Here is a 6,922-nt window from a genome sequence, read left to right as displayed (position 1 = left end):
GAATGGGCCGACTGATTCAAGCTGATAGAAGAGCAACTTTGACTGAAATAACCACTCGTTACAACCGAGGAATGCAGCAAAGCATTTGTGAAGCCACAACACGCACAACCTTGAGGCGGATGGGCTACAACAGCAGAAGACCCCACCGGGTACCACTCATCTCCACTACAAATAGGAAAAAGAGGCTACAATTTGCACGAGCTCACCAAAATTGGCCAGTTGAAGACTGGAAAAATGTTGCCTGGTCTGATGAGTCTCGATTTCTGTTGAGACATTCAGATGGTAGAGTCAGAATTTGGCGTAAACAGAATGAGAACATGGATCCATCATGCCTTGTTACCACTGTGCAGGCTGGTGGTGGTGGTGTAATGGTGTGGGGGATGTTTTCTTGGCACACTTTAGGCCCCTTAGTGCCAATTGGGCATCGTTTAAATGCCACGGCCTACCTGAGCATTGTTTCTGACCATGTCCATCCCTTTATGACCACCATGTACCCATCCTCTGATGGCTACTTCCAGCAGGATAGCCCGTTTAATTCTAAATTTACTTATACTAAATACGGTTTGTTGAATATATTTAGTTGCATTTAGCATAGATTTTTTTGCCACTGCTGTCTAACCCCATCAGAACTATCCATTTATGGTTTTCCTGTTGTTGCTGCTGCTATTTAAAGAACCATTCAAAACCGTTTGCCTTAATAGTGCAGTAAGTTTAAAGAAGATTCATCTCATCATAGAGGGTTCTTTAAGAGACTGTATCCTTCTATTGAACTAATGATATCATTAAAGAAGCTTTAATGAACCTTTGTTTTTTTTAGGTAGCCGTATTTTCCCAACTTTACCTTCCACGTTTGGAATAGCAGGCCTACTGTATTTCTTGTGAATAGCATGTGAAACAGTGTGCATGCAGCAGTGAGTGTTTCGAAAAGTGACTTCACTGCATGTTTCAGTTGGCGGCATGATGCATCTACTAATAAATATCTGGCTATTTTGCATTTTGAATCCAATTTTCTGAAGAAGAAGAAAAATGCAACTGCAGCCAGTAGAACATGACTAAAGCATAATGGCTTTAAAAAGGCCTGTTCACTCATTAACAGCTTCACCTGACAGCGATACAGTATAAGAGCTGAAACAAGAAGCACTCCTCTCGCTCCATTAGTATGATAAAGAAACTAAAGCATCTTGAGGTACTAAATCACAGGAGTGAACGATGGATCTGCGCTGCGTATTTACCAAAGCTCTCGCTTCAGGTTTCACTACAAGAGACCAGAGATGGAGTCCTTCTGCCAGCAGCACACGGCAAACACACTGCAGATCGATACGAGCAGAAAGAGTGTGTGTGTGTGTGACTGAAGTCAAGCTCAGGTCAACCGCATTACTGCAAAACAAGACAAAATAAACCCCAAATCACAATATGGATCAGTGAGATTATCACATAAATCAATGCTCTGCGTGTTTCAGAGCGAAGCGCTGTGTTCATTTACACGAGAGCAGCGCAGGATCAGGGGTCGGATGTAGAAACACTGATTTAATGATTTTCCACGCAAAGAAATAACTAGGAATAAAAATGTGTGCACCATACAGACACTCTAGACCACAAGCACACACACTTTTAGGATGAAATCTATGGAAAATTTTACACATGAGGCTCCAGTTGAGTAGAGTAACACTTTACAATAAGGTTCATAACATAAGCAATACATTTGTTACTGTATTTGTTAATAGTTAATAAAAATACAGCTGTTCATTGTTAGTTCACAGTGCATTAACTAATAGTAAAAGTATTAGTAAATGTTGAAATTAACATTAACAAAGATTAATAAATGCTGTATAAGTGCAGTTCATTATTAGTTCATGCTTAACTAATGTTAACTAATGAACCGTATTGTAAAGTTTTAGCGAATAAGTTTGTACTTGCTAAATTACTTATAGTCAGTAGAATAGCATGAAAATAAAGTGCAGAGTCTCATCCTGCATGTGTAGAACATCTGAACTGTGATTTCCAGCATCAGTGCATGAGTGTGTGTGAAGGAGATGTTGTGTAACTGTGTGTCGCTGTTTCTCTCTTCTACTGTAGCTGTGCTTTATGTGTTCAGGACAAAGAGCTCATTCACCATGATCCGCTCAGGAACTGGACATCAGGGGATCTCTCACGGTGTCCTGATGTTTTTCTGGTCATAATGTGCAGATCACTTCACTAACACACCGTCAAACATCCATTCTTCATTACACTTTAAACACAGTTAGAGGTGCTTGATAAGCTCTGAATGTCACTTTTACTAGTGCTCATAAAAATATTAACATAAACCAAGCAATAAGCTTAATGTGATGTATATTTGTCAGTGATACGTAACTAAATAAAAACAAATAAAAAAATCATGATTCAAAATCATTATAAATCTGTTAATTGTGAAAACAATTGATTATTCATTTAAAAAATATAAACATGGTTAAAATATGGCTAGTTAACTTGTGGAAAAAGCTATATTAAATATATTAAATCAATAAGTTAAATCAAAACACATCGCATTTACTGATAATAAATATATAACCCTGGTTATTGTGTATTTAAAGCATTCAGGTTATTATAATATTACTCAAATCTGAGCGGTTTCATAGTTTCCAGGGAAACTAAAACTTCGACACCTGCTATAGTATGAGGAACTGAAACTGCAGTTTTATTCTTTATCACAAGATGAGTATAGAATTTTGTTAGTTTTCATAATTAGCATAATGCAAACGCACTTAAGGGTTATAAAGATTTCAGGTGTTTAAAGTTGAGCATGATCTCTGATTCCTTCATCAGATCAGATTCTGTTCAGTGTTCTCAATGATCATGAGTGTTGTTTGTGAGATGTTGTAGTGATGTTTTGGCATGTGTCTGCTGATCGTTCTCTCGCTCAGCCGTCTTAGCAGCACACACACACACACACACACACACACACACACACACACACACAGGCCTGTGATGAGGCTATATTTGGGACTCTCAGTGAAAGACATTCCAGCTGAGAAGGTCCCGTCACATTAGGAGCCCGTCGTCCAACAGGAGAACAGAGAGAGTCACAGTGAATCTATCTATCTATCTATCTATCTATCTATCTATCTATCTATCTATCTATCTATCTATCTATCTATCGTTCTATCTATCTATCGTTCTATCTATCTATCGTTCTATCTATCTATCTATCGTTCTGTCTATCTATCTATCTATCTATCTATCTATCTATCTATCTATCTATCGTTCTGTCTATCTATATCTATCTATCTATCTATCGTTCTGTCTATCTATCTATCTATCTATCTATCTATCTATCTGTCTGTCTATCTATCTGTCTGTCTGTCTGTCTGTCTGTCTGTCTGTCTGCTAATTAACTCCTCGTGTTCTTCTCACTATCCGGAAGGAACACGCTCACTCATTAAAAGGCCAGTTGTCCCGCTGGTCCGGCAGAGAGCTTGACCTCTGATGGCCTTTAATCGCTTCTGTCTGCAGGTCATGGAAGATCTCCGCAGAAACACGAGTGTGTGAAGTTCCTCAGGCGTTCGTTCTGTCCTCTCATGACATTCATTGTTCAGAGTGTGATTGTGCTACTGAGAGAAGACGAGCGTTAGACTGATCTCTGCAGCTTATGACCTCAGGCAGCTTGAATCTCCCAGTTTGCTTGATCTCTTTTAGTTGTGTTAGTAACATATACGATATATTTTATTTGTAGTGTGTGTTAAAGGAGTTTTGCAGATCAATCTTATGACTCGCTCTTTTTATTTGCGAGTTGTTTTTCTGAACCGAGACTATCAGATCCCAGAACTCCCTCATAAACATTGCAGGGGAAGATGAAGTGAAGGGAAAAGAGGAATCAGAAGCTGTGCACTTCCTAGAGCGTCCTCTACTGGCCTCACAGCTACATTACACCACTAATGTACATCCCACAATAACAGAGGGTAAAAAAAAAAAAAAAAAAAAAAAGCCCCTTCTGTCAAATTTTGCCTGTATCTTTACCCATTAATAGACATGATACTCCCTTGAAAATAAACTTCAGCACAACAACCATATTAAAAATGTACTTCACAATAGATCATGCTTTACAGTGAAGTCTGTTAGAGCTACATACAGTATGGCAATATATATGTTTAACAAAACACATCACTCACATGTTGAGTAACAAACACAGTCGCTTTTACAACATTACAAATCCATCACTTCTCATCATATCTGAAGGTCTGATGTTGATTCTTGTTTTATCACGAGCTCTGACTCGTTCTCTTTTCTCCAGCAGACTCTCCTCTGTTTGGCCTTAGTTTCATGATTTTATTTGCCATAACTCAAATTCTACATCATTGTGAAGAGTTATCTCATGTGTTTTGTGTTGCCTGCTGACGTCAGAGATGCTGAACTCTGAATATATCAGCAAAATCCAAATATCCCTGCTTTTTATTTTTTTATGAAAACTATTACAAAACCATTTTGGTTCATTGAAATAAAGCTGAATTAGAATAAGATATAAACATTAGATGAATTTAAATAAAAATTAGAAATGTTGCCATGGCAACTAACTGGATAAAATAAGTTTAAGTGCATAGAAATCTATATAAGTATTTGATTTGATTTTATAGTATATATATACTCAAATAACACTTCCATCAGGGAGTAAAAACAGCACAACTTTAGATTGGAATCTGATCACCATCTCTCATTAAAGTGCGAGATCTTCAGAGAAAGAGCTGATCTGAGAGCAGTCTGAGTGTCTCTCTCTGATAAGGTCATGATTCTGGTTTCTGTCCGAGGATCGTCTCATTATCATTCACTGCTTTCACAGAAACACTGGACTTCACTGGAACATCTTTCAGCCATTCATTTTAAGAACGTATTCATTTATTTAAATAAAGAAGTCTCTTCTGCTCACCAAAGCTGCATTTATTTCATCAGAAATACAGTAAAACAGTGAAATATTATTAGAATGTAAAAGAGCTGTTTTCAATGTAAATATGTATTAAAGTGTAATTTATTCCTGTGATCAAAGCTGATTTTTCAGCATCATTACTCCAGTCTTCAGTGTCACATGATCCTTCAGAAATCATTCTGATATGATGATTTGATGATCAAGAAACATTTAATGTTATTATTAATGTTGAAAACAGCTGTGCTGCTTCATTATGACAAGCCATTTTGGCTTTTTTCATATATATCTGTGCCATTCAAATTCAGTTGTTGATATCAAGGACTGATTTCTTACTTGTTGAAATTCCAATTTCACTTATCAGAAATACAATAGTAAAAATCATAATTTTTGATATCAATAATTACTTTGTTACTATATAAGTCCCTGATATCAAAAATTCAATTGTTACTAGTTGAAATGTTAATTCTTGATATCAGTAAATGTATAGGCTATTTCAACATGTTACATTTGTTATTTCTGATATCTGAAAATGCATATCTGATATCATTAGCCTAAGAGAGTAATTTCAGATCTAAAATGGTTTTCTTACTAACAACCACATTCATGATATCAGTGCATTATTGATATCAAAAATTATGATTTTTACTATTAAGAATTGTATTTCTGATAAGTGAAATTTCAACTAGTAAGAAATCAGTTCTTGATATCAACAATTGAATTTGAATGGCAGCCTATGGTGACATTTAACCAGTGAAAATACAATTGCAGATATAGTTTAGATGCACTTTTATCATGGATAGATGCACTTTTATGATGAATAGATGCACTTTTATGATGGATAGATGCACTTTTATGATGAATAGATGCACTTTTATGATGGATAGATGCACTTTTATCATGGATAGATGCACTGATGGATAGATGCACTTTTATGATGGATAGATGCACTTTTATGATGGATAGATGCACTTTTATGATGGATAGATGCACTTTTATGATGAATAGATGCACTTTTATGATGGATAGATGCACTTTTATCATGGATAGATGCACTGATGGATAGATGCACTTTTATGATGGATATGCACTGATGGATAGATTCACTTTTATGATGGATAGATGCACTTTTATGATGGATAGATGCACTTTTATGGTGATAGATGCACTGATGGATAGATGCACTTTTATGATGGATAGATTCACTTTTATGATGGATGGATGCACTTTTATCATGGATAGATGCACTTTTATGATGGACAGATGCACTGAAGGATAGATGCACTTTTATGATGGATATTCACTGAAGGATAGATGCACTTTTATGATGGATAGATGCGCTATTATCATGGATAGATGCACTTTTATCATGGATAGATGCACTGATGGATAGATGCACTTTTATGATGGATAGATGCACTTTTATCATGGATAGATGCACTTTTATCATGGACAGATGCACTTTTATCATGGATAGATGCACTATTATCATGGATAGATGCACTTTTATGATGGATAGATGCACTTTTATGATGGATGGATGCACTTTTATCATGGATAGATGCACTTTTATGATGGATAGATGCACTTTTATGATGGATAGATGCACTGATGGATAGATCCACTTTTATGATGGATAGATGCACTGATAGATAGATTCACTTTTATGATGGATAGATGCACTTTTATCATGGATAGATTCACTTTTATGATGGATAGATTCACTTTTATGATGGATAGATGCACTTTTAGCATGGATAGATTCACTTTTATGATGGATAGATGCACTTTTATCATGGATAGATGCACTTTTATGATGGATAGATGCACTTTTATGATGGATAGATGCACTTTTATGGACTTCAAAACAGAAACATCCATTCACTGCCATTATAAAGCTTGGAAGAGCCAGGACATTTTTTAATATAACTCAGGGTGAGTAAATCATCGGCTAATTTTCCTTTATGGGTGAACTATCCCTTTAACTAAAACGCAGCATGGACTCCAGTTCCCAGAATGCACCTGCTC

This window comes from Rutilus rutilus (assembly GCF_951802725.1).
Source record: "Rutilus rutilus genome assembly, chromosome: 11".
NCBI lineage: Eukaryota > Metazoa > Chordata > Actinopteri > Cypriniformes > Leuciscidae > Rutilus > Rutilus rutilus.
The sequence above is the reverse complement of the archived record's forward strand: the minus strand, read 5'-3'. Positions refer to the sequence as shown.